Source organism: Canis lupus, chromosome 25 (assembly GCF_011100685.1).
Source record: "Canis lupus familiaris isolate Mischka breed German Shepherd chromosome 25, alternate assembly UU_Cfam_GSD_1.0, whole genome shotgun sequence".
Classification (NCBI taxonomy): Eukaryota; Metazoa; Chordata; class Mammalia; order Carnivora; family Canidae; genus Canis; species Canis lupus.
In genome coordinates, this window is record NC_049246.1 from 5,875,250 (window position 1) to 5,901,339 (window position 26,090).

The 26,090-nt window shown below is 40.2% G+C and overlaps 3 long non-coding RNA genes across 5 annotated transcripts in view; 1 reads left to right on the top strand and 2 right to left on the bottom strand.

Annotated features, from left to right (window-relative positions):
- Nucleotides 1–5,438: 5,438 nt before the first annotated feature.
- Nucleotides 5,439–12,997, bottom strand: LOC106557749. Its single transcript, XR_005378173.1, has 3 exons — nucleotides 12,799–12,997; nucleotides 7,088–7,302; nucleotides 5,439–5,967 (listed from the first exon to the last, which is right to left on the bottom strand). It is a non-coding gene; the product is annotated as an uncharacterized LOC106557749 (long non-coding RNA).
- A 70-nt stretch (nucleotides 12,998–13,067) lies between these two features.
- LOC111092470 overlaps nucleotides 13,068–26,090 on the top strand; it is an 85,794-nt gene continuing 72,771 nt past the window's right edge. For 2 of the 3 annotated variants that reach the window (XR_005378175.1, XR_005378176.1), the window contains exons 1-2: nucleotides 13,068–13,332; nucleotides 14,315–14,445. This is a non-coding gene — a long non-coding RNA (uncharacterized LOC111092470). Of the gene's footprint in view, nucleotides 13,333–14,314; nucleotides 14,446–15,167; nucleotides 15,381–26,090 lie in introns of all 3 variants that reach the window. The other variant, XR_005378174.1, reaches the window with a different exon arrangement.
- Nucleotides 15,113–26,090, bottom strand: part of LOC119865825 — a 44,753-nt gene continuing 33,775 nt past the window's right edge. Inside the window, exons 2-3 of the long non-coding RNA XR_005378177.1 lie at nucleotides 22,044–22,115; nucleotides 15,113–16,147 (exon numbers count right to left, since the gene is read on the bottom strand). This is a non-coding gene — a long non-coding RNA (uncharacterized LOC119865825). The remainder of the gene's footprint in view (nucleotides 16,148–22,043; nucleotides 22,116–26,090) is intronic.

The following is a 26,090-nucleotide window of genomic DNA, read 5'->3' on the forward strand; positions in this document are numbered from 1 at the left end:
ATAGTCCAAGACTTGGTGGCCTCTCGCAAGCCGGGTCTGGAAGAAGAGCCGAGCCCTGCTTACTGGGTGGCGGACTGGGAGCGCCCGGCCCTCCGCGAAAGGCCAGTCTGGCTGACGTTTCCGAAGCGAAGCGGACCCGCGAATTCCTCCGTGGGGAATGTTAGGACTTTCAGGGGGACGTACACAGTCTTGCGGGAGGCGATTCCGAAGGCCCCTGCCCGGAGGAGCGGCCGAGGCCCGGGGGAGGGCGAGGCCGGCCTCCCGGGGCTCGCGCGTCCTTGACCGTCCTTGACCGTCCTTGACCGTCCTTGGCGGACCCCGTTGTCCCCGCGGCCACACACGCCTGTCCGCCGGGGGTCGGGGTAGCTGCAAATAAGCTCTGCAAGGCTGGCAGCTTTAATTGTCACTTAATAGACCCGTTTCCTAAACTCCCTAGTATCTTGCGCTGATTGTGATCGTCGAGGGTCCCGTGAGCAAATCTCGTTTCAATTGATGCTTCCTTTGGCCCGGCTTGAGGAACGGCTGCGCGGCGCCTGTGGAACAGCACCGGGAAAAATACCTCCTCGTCTGTTGGTGGTTAGAGCATTTGAACTTTAATACTTAAAGTACAGCCCATCTGGACTCCGTAAATGAAAGCTTTACTTCTCAGAGAAAAGGATTTGAAGGTCTCTTTGTCTCCCACCGAAGGTTTTAAAAGGCAGTCAGCAATTAATAAATGAGATCATCGGCAAAATAAAATTCTTTTTGAACCGGATTTAATAGGCTCATATCTCAACCTTGGCTTAGTAGTGTTTAGGATGAAAGGATGCTGGTTATTTGTACGACCTCTGGGAGACCTATGATGATGGGGGTGGGGAAGAAATTATAATCCTTCAGCCATTCATGCTTGGAAGATTCCTTTCAATAGGCACATAAATTATCCATGTCATGCTTTCCTGTGGGGGACTGTTTGGAGGCTATGACAATAACCAGAAAGTATATAATGCATCATTATTTGCCACACTAGGCTTTTGTGGTTGTTATTCCTTGATCTCCCTCATTCTCTACTAGGGTCATCCTTGTCAGTTAAAAAAGTCTGGATATATGTTCTTCACATAAGGCATTTCTCTACTTTTTCCTGAGCTATCTTCTGTAACAGATGCCAGGCACACTTTCTTCCACGTGCATTTCTCAATAAACCCTCACATGAGATTGGGTCCTGCCGCATAAATTACTGGAGCCTCTCTGACACCTCCTTAAGGATTATGTCCTGTTTATTGCCAGCAAACCAAAAGCAGGTTCATTACAAATATGAGTCAGACAGAAGACACCATAGCGTACTCCCATCAATAGCCTTCAGGTGACTTCTCCAACCTTTGAGAAGAGGAAGTACTTTGGCCATACCAGAAGGTGAGAACTGGTGTCTCTGAATCCCTAACACAAGTTTGCACCCCAAAATCTTAGATATAATAGTTACCTTGAAAAAGTCACCGTCGGTGGAAAAACTTTTTGGAGATTGATGGAGTGGTACAGCTTCCGAAACCTGGGGTTAATAAACCATCCTGGGTTATAAGAGGAGGATGATATGGCAGGAAAAAAAATAAGGTATCTAATATGAAAGACAAAATGAGTTTCTAGACGATAGCTCAGATTTGGGATAAATGCTTGGTTTTTTTTTCTAGTTCTGTCTGAATTCTACTATAAGTTCTTTCACAAAGTGGCAATTGTGATTTAAATATAAAACCAACAATTTGCTGTAATGAAATTTCTTGCCCCCATATTTGCCAATTGAGTAAGAGGTTAATGTATAAAGAACATGTTTCATTTTTTTCTCATGTAGATAGAAGATGTAGAAAATAATAATGTGAATCTGAAATAATGAAAACTTTTTTTTTTTTTTTAATTCTGAAAAAGGAAAAACCCTTGATGTAGCCCTGTGGTTGGGAAAGATACCCTCGTTTCTTTTTCTAAGATTCAAAAGCAAGGCCATGAGCTGGAGCTATTTGCTCATTTGAAGTAAATTGCCTTGACAGTGCATAAGAGAGAGAAGAGCACTGAGATAATTGGGTTCAAAACAAGTGTTTGCTGAATGGAGACAGGAAGCTTTTTGTACAGATTAAAAAGTGTGTAAGTGAATGATTGGGCTAAAGGTTGTATTCCAGAAAAGATACAGGGAGGCATCATAATTCAATAGAGCATAAAGAGGAAAGAATATTTGGATATCAATTTGGTAAACACAACTACCAACTGTGTGCACAGCTCAGCATTTGGGGTGATTCAGGAGCATGTTGTAGGAGGCACCACTGCAGGAGCACCGTCTACATCCCCTTACCTTCTCAGAAGGTCACCTGCAGCTTTGGTGGGCAGTTTCCAACCACACTGAGGACTTTCACCCTCAAGCATCTGGGGCTTCTGCTGCAGGATGTTCTCTGGCTACCCTATTTGTGTACCTGCCAGGCCAGAAGTTGTGGGGTGGCATTAAAGCATTTGAACTTTAATACTTAAAGTACAGCCCATCTGGACTCCGTAAATGAAAGCTTTAATTCTCAGAGAAAAGGATTTGAAGGTCTGGGGGAGTTCAGAAAATCTCAGCTATAAGTCTCAAACAATGAGAGATAGGAGTTGGTGGATAACTGGTCCCTGATGGGACAATTCTGGGATGTGAAATGCAGTATTTCACAAGGACCCCAGCTGGAGTGAGGCACAGTTGCCCACGGTGGTAACTCACTTACTTAAAGGCTCTTCATTTGACTTTTGTTTTCCTTGCCTCGCTTCCCCAGAGCTATGATCTGCTTCTTTGGATCACTTCCCAAATAAACTACTTGTACCCGGATTTTTCCTTAAGCTCTGCATTGGAGAGATTCCAAACTAAGATATATGCTGAATAGATGTTTGGCAAAGAAAAATAGGGGGACGTTATTTTAAAATATTGGGTTTTAAAAACTTTGTAGAATTATTGAACATTTTGTACACCTGAAACTTACATAACACAATGTTAATTACACTTGAATGAAAAAATGGATTTTTAAAATTTGCATTTAGAAGCACAGAGTCTAATGGGAATTGAGGCTATTTGATGGAAGGGAGTGAGGGAAGGTTACAAAGAGAAATGTTGAAGGGAAGTAGCATGATTGCAACATCTGGGTGGCTCAGCGGTTGAGGGTCTACCTTCAGTCCAGGGCGTCATCCTGGAGGCCTGGGATCGAGTCCCACATCAGGCTTCCTGCATGGAGCCTGCTTCTCCCTCTGCCTGTGTCTCTGCCCCTCTCTCTCTCTCTCTCTCTGTCTCTCATGAATAAATAAACAAAATCTTAAAAAAAAAAAAAAAAAAAAGAAGGAATTAGCAAGATTTACTCCCAGACTGGTTGTGATGTGTCTGTCATTGAGTGGGAGGTTGTGGTGGAATGTAGCTCTCAGCTTTGGGGACAGTCACGAAGTTTGCATCACCTGAAATGATTGACAAGGAAAATAGGAAGAAAAGATTTATGGCGGGGGGGAGGGGAGAACCCCACAAGGAATAAATGTGTTTAGCATGTGAAGTCCATAGGATTTCTGGTCTTCCCCCTCAGCTTGTCGTATCAGTTTATCATTCTTCCATACAGGAGTGGTGAACATATTCACATGTACATCCACAGCTACGTTCTTTTCCTTCTCTTTAGAAAAAGACCAAGGTGGGGAAATGAAAGACAAAAGATCCTAATGTACTAAGGGCTCACTAACTCCAGAGTATGCCGTGTGCCGTGTGTGTGTGTGTGTGTGTGTGTGTGTGTGTTGTCTGCTTGCTTCAAACTTCTCAAGAAACAAACAAAAAAATGCCTTATTACAGAATAACACCTGCTATATAGTACAAGTTGACAAGGATACATTAGAGCTGTTTATTCTTATAAGTATCTTAATTTAGTTGAATCCTCTTGACATTCAATGATATCCATTAACCTAGGCTGTTTTTGAAACCGATGATACAGTCCTGTTTCATAATTTAAAATTTGTATTGTATTTTAAAACTCATTCCCCACTCAGGATTTTTATAAAGTTATATAGTTCCAGTTTGGATTAATAAGAAGGTTACCTTCCTGGAGTTTGTAACCCACAGCGCCTAGGTCTGCTTTCAAGGTTATGAGTTGAGTTATGAGATGACAGAATGACAACAGTAAAATGGAAGTGATTTTCCTAACCAGCCTCTCTCACCATCTGATGTGTGGAATTTTTTCCAGCTTTCGCAGCTGAGGCATTGCTAATTGTTGATTTGCATTAAGATTGTAAGCTCTGGCAAGCCTGAAATTCATTTTGGCTCATTTCCTCAGCCTCATTCCACAAATAGTATCTCCAGCCCCAAATGCTGAGGCCAAGGGAGAAAGATCCTGAGTAGTGTAAGGCATAACTTTGGTCTTTTTCTTATTGTAGAAAGATGCTTTTGATAGCAGTAAAAAAGAAGTCTAAAAATTAGAACATGTTCCCTTAGCAGTACCTTTTATGTGTCATTTTAGACCAAAGTCCCTCACATTCTGTGGAGGAGGGATTGAGTTTTTCCATATCAGGGCATTTTGGACAGAGAGAGGATTAGTCCTTTTGGGGGTATTTTGATCATTTCTTTCCAGCTTCTTTCAATTCTAGCAACACCTCAGAGATGGTGGCTATGTGGGAGGTCGATCTATGTTTAAATCAACACTGATTCAACAATATATTTAAGCCTTTCTTCAGAATTCATCATGTGGTGACAGCAAAAACAATCTCAAGGATAAATGAACATTTTTTGAGGGTGGGAATTTTTTTGATGCTAAAAATACTGCATTAAATGATCATGCTTCTCTGAGCTCTCATAAAGAGCTAAAGTGGACAGATTTAAATGGCATGATGTTTTTCTTCCTATGATTTCAGTTGATTTTACTAGAAATGGGATCAGGATGTCATAGGAAGGAGTAACACTGCAAACCCACTCCCACTTTTTCTTACTAAACACATGCAGTCTCTTTCCTAACAGCATTTAGGATAAGTAACAATTTTTCCATCTTAAAGTTAGCTTTTAAGAGCATTATCTATATTCAGAGATTTGATAAACACATCTAAGCTCAACTACCTACATCAATCACGATATACAATTTCATCTTTTCTCCTTTGCATTTTTTCCTAGACTAATGAACCATTATTATTTTATTTTCTTAATGAATGAAATGTCTTTAGATATCAAATTGGCAAATAATCCTATTTAGTGGCCAAGATATGGACAAAGGAAAAGCTAAAAACAAGACAAACCATGCCCTCCTCCAAATGAGAAACTCAATAAAATATGGTTGGTTCAATGGATTCTGGGAGGAGAGAACTTTGAGACAAATAAATCACTGATTTATTACATGTTTTGAATTTCGAATTGCTTTGGGATAATATGGATGCAAATATAAACAACTGGGACAACTCAGTGCTTAAAATATTTGTATATAAACAGGAAGAGAAATGGCCATACTAGGGTTATTTATTTCTTGATGAAGAGAGCAGAAAATGATACTAAGACCTTGTGATTAGCTTTTGCAGATGCTTCAGTTTATAGTATAATGTTCATACCGACTGAAAAGGACTGAATTTGTAGACTGCACTTGAAGAATTCAGATTGGAAGCGGAACCGGGGAGTGGAGGTAGGAAATAATAAAGGATGATGTTACAAGTTATTCTTTGTTTTGTGATGAATCACCCCACAACTTAGTGACTTAAGCAACAATCATTTTATCATCTCTCATAACTTTTGTGAGTTAGAAATTCAAGAAGGACTCAGCTGGGTGCTACTGGCTGGGGATGTCTCATGCAATTGCAACCAGAGAGTGGTTGGAGCTGAAACAGTGATGGAAACAGGACTGGAGCAGCTTGACATTTGGCTGGACATTTCTCAAGGTGCAGTTGCAGTGCTTCTGCATAGGATCTTGTCCCTTGGGCTGGTTTGGGCTTCCGTACACGTAGCAGTTTCAGAGCGGTTAGGCAGCTTGTAAGGCCAGTGCTCTAGTGAGCAAGCAAGAAATGTCAATGTTTATGAGTTAGTCTCAGAAATCACTGTCATTTCCACCACATTCCACTAGTTATCAATAAGTCACAAACCTGCCCAGATTTAAAGGAAGAAGAAATGGAATCCATTTCTTGATGGGATGCCAAATTTCTAGAAAAACACTGGAATAGGACATAAACTCTTAGATCTACCCTTGGGGAGTAAAGTCTGGCACAGGTGGCCAGGTAAAAGAAAAAAAAGCAATGTGCTTTTTGTGTGCCTCACCTGTCCACTCAGCCAGGCACATCCTCCATTCTTGACCTCTTCTGCCCCTATGTCTTTTAATCCCAGCCTGCTCTGAATTGTTTGTGTTTTCATAGTTATGAATTTATGGATCCAAATCTGGAAGCTGTGGGTCCTGGCTCTTCCTGGATTTGTGTCCATCTCAAATTCGGTATCAGCTCCCTCTATGGGTTCTGCTTCAGCTGCCTTTTCTCTGGGTGTTTTGTGTAAGCACTTGCTGCCTTAGCCCCTGTTACCAAAGGATTTCATCCCTTTTCCCACATTGCTGGGTCAGTCCCTGTTGCCTCAGTGAATGCCGTGGGAGATTCAGGAGAATGGGAAGACAGTATTGACTTATGACTGGAGAAAGACATTTTAGCTTTTACATTTTGTACTAGCTGCATCTTTGAGGAGTTGGTGAAGCCAAAGCTAAAAAACAGACCAAAGTTGAATTCATGCATGAAAAGTTGGGCCTATAAGAACATTAAAGATATATTCCAGCCTGCATTTTACAAGTGAGGAAATTAAAGTCCAGTGAGATCTACTGATTGTCTCACAAATCCTAGTACCAGGGACTTGAATGAAGGTCTTCAGATTTCTGTGTAGGCACACACACAAAAAGTTTTATGTGCACCAAGCACAGTCATTAGCAACACATTGAATTTTGCTTTTGTTTTGTTTTGTTTTTAGAAGTAACTGTCAATAAATATTGAAATTCCTTTGTTTACATTTTTAACCTTCCAAAGAAACTCTTGGTATTTAAAATACAAGAACCACTTGGGTCTTGTTGAATGATGGGGGCAGATACTTTCATCTTGGCCTGACTCTGCAAGAGACTCAGGAATACCTGCTCACCTTGTGGTCCCTTATCCTTAGATTCTTCTGTCTGCTCTTAAATTTAGCTGGTACCTGAGGCTTGACATAGATCAATGGGGATCAACACTGGTGATGAATTCTCCTCCTGCTCTCTTGGACAAACTTGCTTCTGAGCTGCAGCCAAAATTTGGGACACTTTTGAGAGTCAAACTTCAGTCAAATGATTTCTTACTGCATCCCCAAGGTCAAGGTCTCTAATGGGGAAAGGTTGTGGGTAAAGAGTAAGCAGCTGAAGAATTCTAGAAGAATCTTCTCTCCTATCCCTCAAGGTTTTCAAAGTAGAGATGTCTAAAGGAGGGCCAAATGGTTCCTCAGGCAATATGTAATTCAATGTCCTCAGAAGATTCAGTGAAATACTGTATTATATTTAAATTTCAGACAGTTAAACACCAGTTACTTATTGGAGTGGCAGCAGATTGTAACAGAGCAGGGCACTTTGGAATCAGATCCCAAGGAGCCCATTTTAGCCATACCACCTAATGTTTGGGTGAGCTTGGTAACAAATTTTCTTTTTAAAATTCTAGGTTCTTAGCCTATACAATAAAACCATGCCTGTTATGGGTTGAATTGTATCTCCTCCTCCCCTAATTTGTATGTTGAAGTCCTAATCCCTGGTACTTCAAATTGTGATTGTATATGAAGACAGGGTCTTTAAGAAGGTAATCAAGGTGAGGGGTGCCTGGGTGGCTCAGTCGGTGAAGATCTGACTCTTGGTTTGGGCTCAGGTTGTGATCTCAGGGTTGTAAGATGAAGCCCCAAGTGGGACTCCATACCCAGCGAGGAGTCTGACTGGGATTTTCTCTCCCTTTCCCTCTCCTGCTGCCTGCCCACCCCCTACTCTTGCTCTCTCTTTCTCTGAAATAAAAAAATAAATACATCTTTAAAAAAAAGGTAATCAAGATGATATGAAGTCATATGGGTGGCTGTAATCCAATATAACTCTTGTCTTTATAAGGTGAGGGGATGAAGACAGAAACCCACATAAAGGGAAGACCTTGTGAAGACATCTGAAGAAGATAACCATCTATAAGCCAATGAGAGAAAACTTGGGAGAAACCAATTATGTTAGCATGTTCTTAGCTTGCGTTCAGTATGGTGAGAAAATTAATTTCCTTCATTTAAGCCACCCAGACTGTGAAACTTTGTTATAGCAGCCCTTACAAACTAATACAATGCCTTTAGAATGATTTTTAAATTTTAAACCACTACACAAATATAAAATTATTACTGAAATAATGTTAATAGCTACTGTCTGGCAACATTTTGAACCTGAAGGAATTTGAGACTTGGGAAATTGGGTAGGTCCCAAAAGTACCCAAAAAGCTATGGAGATTTCTCTAAGACTCCAATAGTGTGTCAAAGGGTCATTTCTTACCCTGGGCTCATTAAATAACAAAACGCAAGGTGTTTTCTATGTCTGGTCATGTTCTAGGCTGTGTCAGGAAACCCAGAAGGAAGGAAAAAAAAAAAAAAAGGAAGCTTTGTTTTTCCATGCTCATACATATGGCTATCTTCTAGCCCAGAAGGAGAATCCAGTTTCCTTCTTACTACTCAGAATTCCCAAATATAGCTGAATTGGTATTCAATTTCTAAGAAAGAATTTGAGTTACGGGATGAAAGTGTGGCTCTTATTTAGAAAAAAAAAAAAAAAAGGAATCACCTTAGGTTTCATAAGGGGCAGATTAAATGCACTGAATTCTAGATGCTTATTTTTATTTGCATTAGACAGAAGTAATTTTTCTAGCCTATACTTTTCAACTCAATGTTTATTTAGTCAAGCTCCTGGAGAATTGGTCACTGCCCTGAGAGCATTAAGGGGTAAATTGAATACACAGAAAGTCATGAGCCTTTTTTTTTTTTTTTTTTTTGCAGTTGATATAATTTGTGTGGGACAGGTTGACAGTAGCCCAGCAAACATGCATCAAGTGTTTGCAAGGAAAAAAAGCACGTAGGGTAAAGCTGAAAGAAAAATTTTGCACTTTTGTTTTTCAGTCTGCACAGACCTCTTCTTAGGATCTGTGTAGGGGACTCAGTCATTTCTATTAAAAAGACTCAGAATCCGTATCTAAGGCTTCCACATAAATTTTAATTTTGTAACCTCTTCTTCCTTCCTTCTCCCCCACTTCCTAAACCACAGTCTATTTTCTTTGTACAAGTTTTCCTGACCTCTGGCCCCAGCAAGAGAATTGTAATTAGAACCCTGGCAAAAAGTATTATCAACTTGGAAGCTGAGCAGAAAAAGAATAAATTCTTAAGTAACTTTTGTGTGATGCCTTGATTTGTAATTCAGTTAAAAAAAACCAAAACTATGAGGATTAAAGCTCTTGGTTTGATAGTAATGAGCAATATAAAAATTATAGTGAATCAGAACAAGTTATCATCAGTGGAATGCTTTGATCAACCTAAGATGAAAGGCAATTTGTAACTATAAATGATTCCTTTTTAATCAGATTAATTGTGTTGCTCTGTTTTGGGGGTGAAAGCTGAAGCATCTGAAATTCAAGCTAGGTAATGATGGTAAACATTACTGAAGGAACAATTATCTTGCAGGGTTTGTCAGGGCATTTCATTTCTATCACTTACAGAAGCAATCATTTCATTAGGAGTTTTATCCCTAATTTCATTTTCTAAAAATGAATCCTTTAGAAAAAGATGAGTTAAAAGTGTTTTCAGAGAAGGCATAGGTCCAAAAAATGAGTTTCCAGTTAGAACTGAGTGAGGTCAGGGTGAGGCAAAATATGCAGATACGTCAGGCTGGGAAGAGAGTAGCTGGGGCCATGGCAGAGGTGCAGGAGACATTCAGACTGGACTCCAACGGGCTAGACGTGGAGCTTCACTTATCAGTGGCTGTTGCTGAGGTGAATACTCTTTCTGCTGAGGAAATGCTGTTATCATCTTCCCTTCCTTCATCCCATATCTCTCCTCACTCAGTCAGGGGGAACAGTCTGGTAACTGATGTTTATGGCTTTGGAAGACCCTCTGTTCTCTTAGTCTGTACCAAACGCCTGGATACAGATCTTCTGGGAGTTCCTAGGGTCTAAGGGTGGCAACCCATCTTGAAATGGCTTAGGAAGAGTGGTCCCTGGCCTAGATCAACACACCTGCTGAGCAGTGGCACACCAGAGGGAATAGCTAAGAAGTCCAATGGACCAGTTCTGGTATTTATATATTTTTAAAATTCCTACTATCAGGGAGGCCCCTTTGAGTTTTGGTAGTTGTGCGCACAAAAGATATTAGTATTGACTGAGCCCAGATTGGTATTGGCATCGATAAACAAATGCTTCACTGACGACTAGTTTGTACCTTGCCTAATATACTGCCACCGAGTACATCTGCTGGAGAGCAGGATAGTAAGAGAGTAGACAGTATAAATCATAAGAAGCTTGGATAAGCACATGGATATAACTTTCCCAGGGAGACTCGGGGTGGCCTGGGCTGAAAATGGTGATATATTGATGAGTTTGAATTGTGTTAGCCAGCTTTCAGGGGCACATGAGATTGTTCCCTTTTTTGGTATTGTTGTTTTATTCTTATGACAACAGAAATATATGTCATTTTATTAGAACATTGAGGAAATTAAGATAAACAAAAGTAAAATAATAAGAGTGGACTGAGAACTTTTCATCTAAAGATAATCACAATACTATGAAGGGGATGTCACTTCTTCCTGGCAGAATTAATCACTTGCATGTCTGTGGGTGGCTTTTGAGCACCCTTCTCTTAGGGATCATAATGAATTCATTGTATTCCCTCCCCCCCCTTTTTTTTGCAAGTATCTGTTTCTTTTTTCTAGATCATGAGTAACTTAATGGTGGGAGATAGGTCATACTGAGAGTTTCTAGATTGTTGACTAATTGACTGAGTGAGTGAATGAATGTCACTAGACTATTTTACTCCAACCTGATGGCATCAGTTGAGACTCTGAGTTTATGTTATAAAATTCAAATTGCTTAAAGAGGCTATTTTTTTAAATAGTAAGCTTATTTTATTTATTTTTAAAGATTTATTTATTTATCTTAGAAAGAAACAGTGAGTGAGCATGACTGGGGGGAGGAGCAGAGGGAGAGAATCTTCAAGCAGACTCCTTGCTGAGTGCAGAGCCTGAGGCAGGGCTCCATCTCACAACCTATGAGATCCTGACCCTAGATGAAACCAAGAGTCAGATGCCTAACTGACTAATACACCCAGGTGCTCCTAAAACTGCAAGCATATTTTAAATGTTCCTCTCAAGTCCTTGTTCCCTTTAAAGCCTGCTTTCATGGTTCCAGGATTAGAGGAAGATGATTTGCCACCATTGTGGTGGCATAACAATGCTTAAGGAAGCTTGTCCATAACAGGCTTAAGGAATAGATCTTAGAATTTTATGTAAGGGAAGCCTCAAATGGAAGAGAGTTGGAGAAACCACTCCTTTCTGCTTCAGGTTCATACTGGAAAGGAGAGGAAAGACAGGCTGGGCGTATGCCTGTTAGATGAGTGGAAAGAAGTGAGGAGGACCATGGTTTTCTGTTTGATATCCCAAAAGGCTGCAGGGCTATGGAAAGATCCCTTGATACTGAAGTCCCAGGGAGAATGCAGCAGAGTCTCAGTATTTTCTACAGCCAACAAAAACTGGAGGCAGAACTTGTCATTGGCCAGCAAAGTGCGGGCATCACTGGAATGCCAGCAGAGAGGTTTATCCATGAGGTTCATACTCCAGAGGCCACAGCTATGAATGTTGCCAGGGTAAGCAGTGATCGAATGGACAACGGGCATCTGACTAGCAGCCAGAGGAGTCATAAAGCTCTAAGAACCTCTGTGTTCCAGAGCCACAAGGGCATCCAAGCTCTTTCTTTCTTTTTTTTTTTTTTTTTTAATTTTTATTTATTTATGATAGTCACAGAGAGAGAAAGAGAGAGAGGCAGAGACATAGGCAGAGGGAGAAGCAGGCTCCATGCACCGGAAGCCCGATGTGGGATTCGATCCCGGGTCTCCAGGATCGCGCCCTGGGCCAAAGGCAGGCGCCAAACTGCTGCGCCACCCAGGGATCCCCAAGCTCTTTCTTTTATTCAAACCCATACCAATAGAAGAGAGGCTTGTAGATATAGGAGACATTGACCAGATTAGAGGAAGTCAAGTACTTTTTCTCCCTACTAAGACCAGACAAAATTTAGACTTTCTCTGCATTTGAGTTCTAGTGTGAATAATTGTGCAAGTCTGGTAGTATGCATAAGAGGGGAATTTCCTTGGTTTGCAGAACCCAAAGGGTGATAGGGAGATAAGCTAAACTGTGAGAAGGGTACAGTTTCACCTGGAGGCAGGAGCTCAGCTTTCTGCCTTCTTCACTAATCTCTGCTTTGCCACTTACCTTTCTCACTACTGACCAGCTTCTTCATGTGAAGAAGTTTAACATTTTATACTTTGACTATTAGAAGATGGGAGACCTCCCTCAAGTTTGTTTTGATCTTGAGTTCAAATTCCTAGGGAAATGCTTATATGGATCTAGTTTGATCAGATGTCCCACTTGGACCAATCAGCTGTAACCTTAGGGATGCTATTTTCAATGGCCCTCTACCTCTTGGATCAGTTGCATACTCCTAAACCAACAAACCATGACCAGGGAGTCAGGGACATGTAAATCCAGGATGGTTTCCATGGTAGCCATGGTTGGAAGGACAGTTCCCAGGAGTAAGTAAGATATTGAAATAAAGTACCACTTGGACAACAGCATGACATGAATCCTCTTGTCGGCATGTGCACTCTCCAGGACATTCTGGGTTCTTGGGAGCAATGGAATGTTTGGTGGCTCATGCAGAGAAATCCACAATAATTATACCAGCCTCCAAGACGGACCCAGTGATTCCTCCCACATGAGGTGTTACCACACGTTGAATCTAGGCTGGCCTGAGTGATAAATAGAACACAGTGGAGATGATGGTGTGTGGCTTTGGAAGCTGGGTCATAAATGGCATTGTGACTTCCACTCGCTCTTGTGGGCTACTTTCTCTGCTTCTGGGGACACTGAAATAGCCCTGGGAGAAGTTCATGTGGACAGAACCAGAGGCCTCCTACCAACAGCCAGAACCAATTGCCAGTCATGTGAGCAGGCCACCTTGGAAGCTGATCCTCTTGTCTTCAGATAATTGCAGACCTGGTGGGTATCTGACTGCTCTTTCATGAATGGCTCCTCTAAGTCAAATTGCCCAGCTAAGCTGCTCCCAAATTCCTGACCCAGAGAGCTACCAAAGGTAACACATGTTTATTGCTTTTTTAAGCTGCTACACTTTGGTTTTGGTTTTTTAAAGATTTTATTTATTTATTCATGAGACACAGAGAGAGAGGCAGAGACATAGGCAGAAGGAGAAGCAGGCTCCATACAGGGAGTCTGTTGCGGGACTTGATCCTGGGACTCTGGGATCAGGCCTTGAGCTGAAGGCAGATGTGCTTAACCCCCGGAGCCACCCAGGAGTCCCTAAGCTACTACATTTTGGAGTAGTTTACTATGTATGGTTAATTTCTCAACCCAGTTAAATCATAGTGAGCTTTCCAGGCCTGAAGTAGCCAAAAGCCCATCTAATATGACTCAAAGAGAACATGGCCAGAGAACTCTAAATTGTTTTCTTTGGGTTCTATAGATATTCTGTCAAAAACAAAACAAAAGAATTCAGAAAACAAAGGATCTCTGACACATATTTTACCTGGTTTGCTAGTATCACCAACACATTGAGTATACCTCAAGAGAGAGAAAAAAAATAAATAAAACTGACATTGGAAAAGTAGTGGGAATATCTGCATTTTCATCCCTGCTCTTGGTCATCATTAAGTTATTTCTGCTCCAACCTCTCTAGGTGGCTTGAGGATCACATGAGGTAATGAAGGTGGAAGCACTCTGAACATTTCCCACACCTTACAGATACCACGTGCCACTGTTACAATCATGAGGACAAAGAGTGTGGATGTGGATTAGAATTAGAAACTGGGAAAGAAAAGGAAGAGAGTAAGAGAGAGAAATAGGTGAAAAACTGCTTATTTTCCCCCTTATTGAAAAGGCATTCTAATAAGAGAAAAATATTTTTAGTCAATTTTGAATGCTACCTTAATATTATTTGGGGATGTCTTTGTATGTAGCAAAAATATAAAATCAGACCTCCCATAGGCCGATGAGGTAGAGTTGGTATTAAGCGGATTCCTAATAATTCTGTTTCCTGGCATGCTCCTGACATCCTGCAGCATAATGCAAATGCAGCTGGCTACCCGGGTCATAGCTCCGACTAACCCATCACGCTCACTGATGTATGACTTCACCTCTCTGAATGTGTTCTCCATATCAGTCTTCCCACGAGGATCCCATACCTCAGCAGGTATATTTCATGAGTGGAGGTGTAACTGATGAATCTTCTAATTTTATAGTCTGAAACGGGATGATAAAACGCTAGATTTATAGATAGTGTTTCATTGTGCACAACACTCACGTTCCTTATTCCCATCTGGTGTGAAGAAAAGAAATTTGTTCTCCCTTTAACGTGTCATGCTGTTAAATGTATGTTGCTTAAGATCTTGAGGAGTTGAAGCATAGCTATCCACCAGCATAAAAGATATGGTGCTGTGGGCAATACTTTCATGCAAGCAGAGCTTAACCGAAGGCATTTTATTGACATTGCAGTGATTTTTTATTTTGGATGGAGAAGATAAACCTTTATGTCCTGGTTTATTAACAAAACCTGTCCTCAAATTAGGATGTGCTTTCTTAGATACACACGTGGCTGCCAATTCCCCCCTAAATTTCATGCTATGAAGTGTGCAGACTGCTCCATTGTCATAGTGTATCAGAAATTCTGCCAAAGGAGTGCATTTTCAACTGCAGCCTTAGCAAGCGGCCTTGGTGTGGCCATGCAAAATCGCTTCTTACGGATTTCAAGCGAATGAAAATGCAAGTTTCTCCCTCCTGAAACCAGAATCAGAATTTCTGCCCTGTACCTAATAAGGACTGCCCTTATGGCTCCCCAAATTCCATAGAAAGAACACTTGTACATGCATACTTTTATATTTAGCATGCTCTCATTAACATGTCATTTCTCTTAAGGGAGAACAATTAGGTATTCATCTCATTACAACAGAAGAGATTTACAAAGATATGAGAGTCACAAAGGAGATAAGAAAGGAAAAATAATGTGTGTTATTTGAAAAAGAATGTATGTTATCTGAAATCACTACATTTGAATAATACTGGTCTGTATATAACTAAGACCTCAAAAAAAAGAAGAAGAAAGCAATGCAAAATGAATCTGAAAAAGTGGTGAGTGTCATAGAGCAAATCCTCTTTTTCGTGCATCATGTCAAGTAGTAGCATTTCCTACTTTATTAACATCAGCGTACATCATGTGTGTATGTGCGTGTGTATCGATACCAGTTGATACTGCTTTATGACTGTTTTACATATTATTTGACTTCTTAGCACTTTTTGTTTTGTTTTCTGGACCAACATCTTCCAGGAACCTACTTAATTTTATCTTTTTATATTGAAATGACAAGACCTTTTCTGTGTGAAAATATATGATTTGCAAACATTTTTAAAGTGTATGTTTTTAAAAATACTGTGTGTTAGGTTTTTTCCAAAATGAACGGTGGAGAAATGAAAAAAAAAACAACCCGGCAGAGCCAGGCAGTAGGTTCGAGGCGAGAGTGCTTTTGATGGGGAGCGCTCCCGGGCGAGGTTCGGTGACCCGGAGAGGTGGCCCGAGTCAGGGAAGTCGCGCCCAGGTTGGGGAGCGCGGGGGGTTTTAAGCCTTGTTGGCTCCGGGTCGGATCCGGGTGGGTCCCTTGCCAAATTGGGCAAAGGATCACCGTGTCCCTAGGAGACTGGCTGGGGTGGGGATAGTACAGGCGATGGGGGTGGTCCCTGGCTGGAGAGTCCTGGATGGAAAGTCTCGGCTTCCCGTGTAGGCTTCCGTTTACTGGAGACGATGTGCTGGTCATGGCTGCTTTGGCGGGAAGATCAGCCATTTTGACCCAATTTGAGATGTTGGCCATGTTGGGTGCCCCTGTCTCTCAGCCAGCCCAACACTGTGAAATAAGCAAATTGAGGGCATGTAAATAAAACACAGTTAGGATAGAAGAGATTTTCCCCAAAGTGTAAGAGAATTTTTACCAAGATTATCATGGTAAGATTTTATTCTTGCTAGCCCATGAGCCCACGCTGCCACACGCTTTCCAGGTAAATAGTTGATGGGCTCAAGTATCACTGCATAGCTCTGACTTCCCTCACTTTGTGACAATGGAATATTTATTTAAGTACTATCTCATTTAATATAAATTATCTCATTTAAATATGACCACAATGTCCACAAGGTTGCTATTTGATAGTAGGTACAGAGATGCAAATGATGATTAAGAAACTTGATGAATAAGGTTATAAACTGAGGGAAGTGATAGTGACATCGGTCCTTCACGGTTGGCCCTAGCTGCCCCTTCATTTCTGAGCTTGCCTTTCCCCTCTTTGTCACTCCCTCAGCTCCAGCCCCTGCAATAATTCCAGTCTTGGGACGCCTGGGTGGCTCAGCGGTTAGGCCTCTGCCTTCGGCTCAGGGCGTGATCCTTGAGTCCCAGGATCAAGTCTTGCATCCGGCTCCTTGCATGGAACCTGTTTCTCCTTCTGCCTATGTCTCTGCTTCTCTCTGTGTCTCTTGTGAATATAAATACATAAAATCTTATAATAATAATAATAATAATAATAATAAAAATAATTCCAGTCTTTATAGGAACTATGCTTCTCCAGCATTTTCTGATTTTGCTCTGCTTGGTAACTCCTTACTTCTACTTTAAGGCTTGGTTCATGTCCTGTGGGACTCCTGTGGTAGTCATTGCTGGGTGCCCCATCCCTCAGGTTGTCCATGTATCTGTGTACACCACCAGCAGAGCAATATAAGAGGGATTTTTGATCCTGGAGACCAAACAAAAAACCTTTGATAGAAGAAATAAAGTATAATTCTTTTGGTGAGTTTATTATGTGGGGATAAGAGAAATACCTTTCTGTGAGGAAGTTGTGAAGTAATGCATGTATGCCTGGCTCACTTAGTACATATTCATTATCGTTATTGTTATTCATTCAAAATGTATTTCTGATCCAATGAATATTGTAATAAGTGAAACAGAACAAATTCACAGTGAGTTAATAAATGAATCCAAAAAGCTGTAGAATACAGGAAACCTACTTCTTTCCTAAATGATATCAAACAATACTGCTGTGCTTTAGTATGGAAATTACCTTTAGGTGTCTGAGATCATAAAATAATGTTAATCCTTATTGTGATAGCAACAACAATAAAACCAATGAAGACAATAAGCCCAATAGAGATTCAGTGCTTACTCTGTACCAGGCCCTACCAGGTTAAATATTTTCTGTGAGTCATCTCATTGAATTTCCACAGAAACCTCTCAAAGCAAGAGGGTTTTTTTTGTCCCCTTGGGACAGATGAAAACCACTGATTAGGAATTTCCTTGTGCAAGCTTCCATAACTGGAAAAAGTGGAATGAGAATTTGAAGGAGGTATAATTCATTGTGATTTCACCAATCTTTGGTGCACCTGGGCCTGGCCTCTGCTTCAACCCTCTATTGGAATAGCATGAAGATATTCTCTTAAATTCGTTTTTAGAAGTTAATTTCCTTCCTGCCTGCTTTTCTTTCCTTCCTTCTTTTCTTTTTTTTTTTTTTTTTAAATTTCAATTAGGTTTGCAATCCACTTAGAATTGATTTTTATATTTTCTATCTTAAATTCCATTTTAGAGTCTATTTTTTTTTGTAGCTATAGGATTCTAGGTCTACAGTGTTTTTTTTTTTTTTTTTTTTTTTTTTTTTAGCACTTTAGAGATGTCATTTCATTGTCTTCTGGACAATACATAGTTGTAATTAAAAAGTCAGCCATTATTCTTATTATTGCTCTTTGAAGGTAATGAGTCTTGTCTTGCAGACTTGAGTCTCAGCAGTTTTCCTATGATGTACCTCCAGTGGTTCTCTTTGTATTTATACTCCTTGACATTGATTGGCAGAGCCTCTAAAATCTTTATGTCTCTCTTGTTTTATGTCATTTGTCAGTTTTGCAAAATTCACAACCTGTCTGTCTTCACATATTGCTTCTGGCCCATTATTTCTCCTCTCTCCTTCTGACACTAATACTTGTCAGGGTTTTTTGTTTTTTGTTTGTTTGTTTTGTCTGTTTGTTTGTTTTGGTGTGTGTATGTATGTGTGTGTGTGTGTGTGTGTGTGTCATATGTTTCTTGCAGCTTTTTCTCTTACTTGCCATTCCTTATTTCTCTTTGTGATTTCAGTGCAGGTATTTTCTATTGATCCACTTCCAATTCACTAATTCTTCCTTGCACACTATTTAATATATTGTTTGAACCATTCATCAAAATTTTATTTTAGGTTATTTATATTTTTCATTCCTATAATTCCCATTTGGTTCTTCTTATAGATTGTGTTATCTGGTGACACCATCTTGCCCCCTATTTCCTTAACTAATAATCATTGATATTCTAAAACTCATGTCTGGTAACTCTGATTTCTGTTCACCTCAGTGTTTCAGTGTTTGTTTGTTTGTTTTTAAACTTCTCTTGCTTTTTGGTCATTTGATCTCCTTGCATATTTGGACCCTCTTCTGTTTTTACTCTACCACCACCTCCAACTTGGTTCTTGACTATTTGTTTTTCTAGCATGCCTGGGGTTTTTTTTTTTTTTTTTAAATAAAATTATTGTCTACTAGAAACATATACACTTGATCCACTATAAATGGAAATTTAAGTGTGTAAATACAATCCTCACTCTACTTCACTTAGCCTTCTTTCCATAATATTTTTCTGTTGTGAGTCAAACACAATTTACTTTATTCCACAATCTCTAAGTCACATATCAAGTTCCATGAGTTGTCTCTTTCTTCTTTATCTTTGAAGTGAGGTAGGTGGAACATCTCTCCATTTCCTTTTGTGGGTAAAGAAGGAAAATGTCACAACACTTCAATAATATTTTCCAATGAAACTTTCATTTCAATCTCAGATCTTTTTCTTAGCCTTAATGAACACATTTGTAAATAGTTTGGCACCTCATTTCAGAATAAAAGAGTACTAGCTACTGTCTTGTGGCCTCACATGAAACAGACAAAAAAAATTTTTTTTAAGATTTTTTTATTTATTCATGAGAGACACACAGAGAGAGGGAGAGGCAGAGACACAGGCAGAGGGAGGAGCAGGCCCCATGCAGGGAGCCCAGCGTGGGACTTGATCCTGGGTCTCCAATGATCACGCCCTGGGCCGAAGGCAGGCGCTAAACCACTGAGCCACCCGGGATGCCCCCAAATTTATTTTTTAATAACCTATTACAAATTTGAGATAATGTTATCCTTCTTCCTGATATAAAAAATATTGTTGGGGTGCCTGGGTGGCACAGCCATTTAAGCATCTGACTCTTGGTTTCAGCTTAGGTTGTGATCTCAGAGTTGGGAGATCAAGCCCTGTGTCAGGCTCTACGTTCAGCACAGAATCTGCTTCAGTTTCTCTCTCTCCCTCTCCTCCCTCCCCTCTCTCTCTTTCAAATACATAAGTAAATCTTAAAAAAATACTAATATCTATTTAAAATGTTTCATTTTAATTGTCTAAAATTGTGGCGAAACCTTAAAAATGTAAAAATTATTGGTCTGTATATGCCAATAAACTAGTTAGTCCTTGGATACTAGAAGTTTGGAGAAACATTGTCCTGAATTTGTTGTACTGAATTTATGTGGACATAACCATATAATCTACCCACTAAGAACAAAACTACCAATCTGATTCACTGTAGTCATCTGATTTTGAATATGTGGAATATATGGTGTCGGCAGAACACAATATCTAATCTCAATAGGCAATTAGAATTGAGTCTCGACCTAATTTATATTAGGATATCATCAATATGTAGAAGTCAGAAATGGCTGACACACTAGGGTAAAGGATATAAATGAGAAGTCAATAAAAGCCAGAACATGCAAAGCTCAGGGGAAAATGAGCTGATGCTCTTAAGACTTTACACATGATAAAGAGATCCCCTTTACTCTGGTGTACACAAATTATTTTACCCTTGTGTATCCTTATCACTCTTATAGTCCCTACGTCCATGGCCAAGACTAAATATATGTATTGCTAGCTACCGTTGACCTTTGAACAATGTGGGGGCGAGGGGCATCAACCTCTTGAGCAGTTGCAAATCCTCATATAATTTTTGTCTCCTGTGAAACTTAACTAATAATAGCCTACTGTTGACTGGAAGCCTTAGTAATCAGTAACATAAATAGTCAATCAACACAAATTTCGTATGTTACATGTGTTGCATATTGTATTCTTATAGTAAAGTAAGTTAGAGGAAAGGAAATGTTATTAAGAAAATCTTAAGGAAGAGAAAATACATTTACAGTAGTGGACTGTATTTATCAGAAAAAAACTACATGTAAGTGGACCCACACAGTCCAAACTCATGTTGTTCAAGGCTTGATTGTTCTTCTAAATCCACCTACTCAAAATTAAATAGGAGCTGAGCAGAGCAGAGTCCGAGACTACTTAAATCCATTTAAGTGTGTGTGTATGTGCCTGTTGTGTGAGAAGGAACCCTGACCCTGTGAATCCTGATAATGACTACTTAGGGATAGAGTTATTATGATGATGATTATGGAATAAAATGCCATTTTAGCTAAACTAAGCCTTTCTCCTCTCCTACAGAGACAAAGTTCCACATTCCTTTTTGTCATCAACCTTGCTGATATCTCCCATATCTTACACTATCATCATTTTGACATTCTATCACTGCTACATGCCATTAGCATCCTGTTCCATTGCTGTCTTGGAGAATCTTGATTGCCCTGTGAATTGACCCAGCAATTATGGCCAAATGCTTTAGGAATGCTCCTGTACATTATAAACACATCAATGGGCTTGTGGATGTGATAATGATAATGATGAAATTACACTTTCTCACTTTCTGTAGCTTCCAGAGAGTCACTCACAGGGGGATGCTTCCTAGTCTAAAGTAAAACTCCTTGTTTACTAGTCCTTGCAATGTCTGGGGCCTTGGAAGCTTGAGGGATTAGAGGCCAACGGGTAATAATCTTTGCCATGGTCTTTGTTTCTGCTAATTCAGTGAGAGGCATAAGCAAAGTATTATTAGAATCCTCTAAGATTCTTACGCCACATGAATTTACATAAATTATTAACATCAGAGAATTCCTTTTTCCTTGGATGAAGTTTCCCTTACTAAGGATTGTGTGTTGATCACTCTCACGAATTTGGAGGATTATAATGTGGAAATAGAGAAAAAACAGAGTCAAAATCTCTTTCTCGGGATCCCTGGGTGGCGCAGCGGTTTGGCGCCTGCCTTTGGCCCAGGGCGCAATCCTGGAGACCCGGGATCGAATCCCACGTCGGGCTCCCGGTGCATGGAGCCTGCTTCTCCCTCTGCCTGTGTCTCTGCCTCTCTCTCTCTCTCTCTCTCTGTGTGACTGTCATAAATAAATAAAAATTTAAAAAAAAAATCTCTTTCTCTATCTCCCACTCCCAGAAACCATGATTGAGGTGATACTCCCACTCCTGAAAACTGACTTGTTGACTTCTCTCTGATGATATCATTACTACTCAAGCATGGCCAACACCTGCGTTTGGTAATGTCTTTGGTTGAGTATGTGTTGGCAGTTTGGGGAAAGAAGACGTCAGATCCAGAAGGAATACTCCTTTTTGCTAAAGACTGATATATTTTGTGTAGGGGCTTCACTAGAGACCTAACTTGAAGTTTCATTTTAGTAAACAATATTCCTTTCTCTATTCTTTATACCACCTGTGGTCCTTCCCCACTATACACTTGATTCCTCTCAATGGTAAAAAACACACTGTAGTTGCCCTAAAATTAGCCTGTTCATGGATCCACCAAGGATCTTTTGATTTTTACCTTTGCATTTTCAGCTTTGATATTGTTACCTAGGGCAGGACTCTGGATCCCTCTGGACTATATTTTTCTCTTCTGTAAAACAATAGAGTAAGAAAGTGAGAGAGCAAAGAAAAACTTCTGACTTTTTTCTTTCATATATTATTTCATCAAACATTTAATAAGGGAGCAAGAGGTATATAAGTGAGATAGATGAGCCCACCAAAAAATATCATAGTAAAGTAGAAGAGAGAAGCTGATGAACAACAGACACTTATATAGTATGGCAAATACTGTAAGGCAATTATGATATGCCAAAGGATCATACTTCAAATAATAAATTCTGCTTAGGAAGACATTTGGGAGGGTTCCCCAAAGAATATGTCAATTAAGTGGGGTTTGAACAATGATTAGAGTTTTGTCAAGTGTGGTTGCAGGAAAGCAAATTTCATACAGAAGGGAAGGAATAAGCAAAGGTTCGTGCAAGTTTAGGGAATGATAGGCGCTCAGATTTTACTAGTTAGCATTATGGATGATGGGAAGTGGTGGTGGATGGAATGTGGAAGCATGTGGTATAAAATCACTAGAGGCATTGAATGCCATGCTAAAGAATTTAAGAGAATGGGGAAGTAAGTGTTTTTCTTCCTAGTTTTGAAAACAATATGATAGATTAAATAACAGAAACAAAGGTAATTCCTTAAAGGTGATAATTCTTGGTTGGGTGATTTTTTAGTAAAAAATAAATAAGAAGAAGTATGTATCACATTGTCTATCTTTAGTGCACCATGAACTCCGAGAGTAAGTCTCTTCTTTCAAGTGTTTGCTTCATCTGTTACTGTTTACTTTCGTTACTGGTATTTGGATTGGCTCTTGAACTATCCTGGCATTGATTCATCTTTCCAGACAGCTGCTCCTTTGAAGCATCATTGCAAGAGATGCTTTCCTACTTACCCAACAGAGTGTATACTTGTCAATCAAAATATAAATAGCACCCAAGCAACCTGCATGTCCAGAGGCTGGAGGAGAGACAGGACTGTCTCCCCACTGAAGTTCTGCCAAGTTTAGAAAGACCAGATTCTTTGTGAGCCCTCTGAGATTGTAGAGAGGGACCCCTCATGAAAACTTGCTTCTGCTGTCAGTCTTGTATACTCATCCTTTATTATTCCAATGAGAAGTTTCTGAAGGGCTTCCTAAAACTAAAAAAATTACTACACCACAGTGCTACACCTGCCTTAGGGGCAACTGAATATATCTTTCCATTGCCTTGCCTTCTTCTGTAGTAGCATTAGATTTTTTTTTGCTTTTCTCCTAGAACTCTATACCCTTAAATGCTCAGGCCTGAAGTTTTTTATTATTCAAATCACTGAATCTCTTTTTTAGTGACTTACAACAATGAAGGCCTCATGGGGTCTGAGGGATGACTTGTGAGGATAATCAGTGAATGCTTTCCATTCACAGTGTCTGAATCAGACCTGTCTTACATGCCATCGGGTAGATTGATCCCAGGAGTCAATGCAAAAGCCCCAAGAGGGCTTGTGATGGTCCACTCACATTTCTTAGAATGCCTGGAAGTTTGTGAGTATGACTCTTTCTTGTCTCATACTCTCTCCCTTTTCAAGAGTGACTGACTAGCAAACAGATTTGGCAAAGCAGGAGAGACTGAGTGCCACTGTGAATAGAGTTTTTGGTTTGAATTTGTTTTCCTGTCAGGTGTTGCTGGGAGATTCATCCCCTTCAAACCACTGCCAACTATGTGAACTCCAACAATTTGGTAGGGCAAAGTAATCATTGGCAAATACAGCACAACAAATTGTTGGCTAATAGCAGAAGCTGGAGATGCCTCTGTTAATGAATCCAGCAAAGCCTTTTGTCAACTAGGTGAAAAGTCTCATCTAAACCCTGAGAAGCCAGACCTGGCACAGGGAGGGTGAGGCCAGGAAAATTGCAGAAAACAGAGGATTTGTTCTATCATTAATTGTCTTTTGGAAAGGAAACCCAGGCTTAGGGTTGATCATGAAAAACAATGATATGATTGGATGCTCAGAAATCCTAGTGCATTCAGAAATGGTAGAGAAAGAAAATATGGTAGCATCTGCCCATAGAATTTCACTCTTTCCTCATCAGTTCCTTTGACAAAGAAGAAAAGATGTCACCATAATTTAAATACGTCATTCCTTGGCTCTATCCCATAGAAATGAGGTGAACTAGGAGTTAGATGTTGTTGATATCAGTTCTCAGAATGCATTGTTGCTGTTTGATTAACTAATGCTATAGGTTTTTTCATGTGTCTTTGGGAGTATAATATCACTGTACCATATTCGAATTCTTCTGTGTTCGAATTTGTTGATATGTATTCACATACATACAGGTCAAGATTTTGGTGAACAGTATTTACTCACAGAAATTGTTAGTTACTGTTAGGGAAATTCCTATCTTTTATTCATTTATTCATTCCACCCACAAATATTTCTTGAACATTCACCATGTGTCCAGCACTGTACTAGGTGCTCAGGATATAGCTGTGAATAAAATAAGACAAAAATTCCTACCATCACGTAGCTTGTATTCTGGTGGGAGGAGACAGGTGACAAATATATAAGTAAATGTATAGTATGGTGATGATAATGTGTGTTAAAGAGGAAACTAAAGCAGAAAAAGGGGATGAGGTGTTGCAATTTTAAATAGGATAGCCAGAAGAGACCTCTGTGATAAGAAGTCATTTGCATAAAGACTTGGAGCAAGGAAAAGAACCATGTCGGGTAAGAGTATTCTAGGCAGAGGGAAATCACAAGCAGAAAGGCCTTAAGCCTGGCATGATTTGAGCAAAGGAAAGAAGGCTGGCATGGCTACAGTGATGTGAACAAGAGGTAGAGTGGTAGGTCTTGAGATGAGATTAGAAGGTTCCCTAAGAAAGGTGAGCCAGTGCTGAAACACCACATGGGCTTGGTAGCCATTCATAAGGATTTTGGTTTTTATGTAAGATAGGGGGAAGTAATGCAGGACATGACAAGGTGTGTTTTATCCTTCAGGCTGTAGGATATCAAATGAGGGTGATACAGTACAAAGTTATTGCAAGAATCTAGATGAAAGATGATGGAGGAATGGCTTATGCTAGAAGTGGTGAAGGTGGAAAGATGGAGTTGGATCTGGAGATATGCTGAAGATAGATCAATAAGCTATTGGAGTAGGCAGGCCCTGGGGAGGCAGAGCTTGGGAAAGACTCAGGGCAATTCCCCAAAGGGACATTAGTAGTCAATGCTTCTGGGGGGATGAGATATTGGTCCTTTCAGGGGCATCTGGACCAGTATCCACTACATCTGTACCTATACCTTCCAGTAAGGTAACCAGAGTTGTGACTATTACTCCCACTGTACAGATAAGAAAACCAAAGCTTAAAGAGATTAAACAGTTAATTCAAATTCCCAAGGTTGCAAGTGATGCATCTAAGTCTCAAACATATTCTGCTGTTTCCTCAACCCATAACCCATCTGCCACCTGCTTGTCACAGTTGTTCACTTACTAAGTCGAAGACCTGTTTCCATCTGCAGTGCTGAAGTACCTGCTCCTAAGTGAGCCGCTGTACTGAATCACATGCCTTCACATGTGGTCAACTTGAAGATCTTTGCCTATGAGCATGGGTATGGGCTGACACACACCCGTGTGTATGATGGGGTGTGCACCTCATCTCTTTCCATCTCCCCTTCCTCATTTCTTCCCTCCCTTCCTCCTTCCCTTTTTTCCTTCTATTCCTTCCTTCCTTCAACTAGCTCATAATAATTATAATTACATTTTGTGCCCAGCAAAATACTAAGTGCTCTTCATGCATTTCCCATTTATACTAAAAGTATGAATACAAAAGCTAGTGCAAAAAGCTAAGTATGAGCCCTGGAGGGAGATTAGTTTGAGGTGGGGGATGTTCCCCTTTGAACATGCTCCTGCAGAGATGCCTGTGGGCCATTTAGGATGAAAGATACAAGGCTTAAGTTGAGAAAAGTCTCCGTAGAGACACAGATTTCAGAACTTCTGAATGTTCTTTTCTAAAAATGTTTCCTAAAGCTCTGAGTGATAATC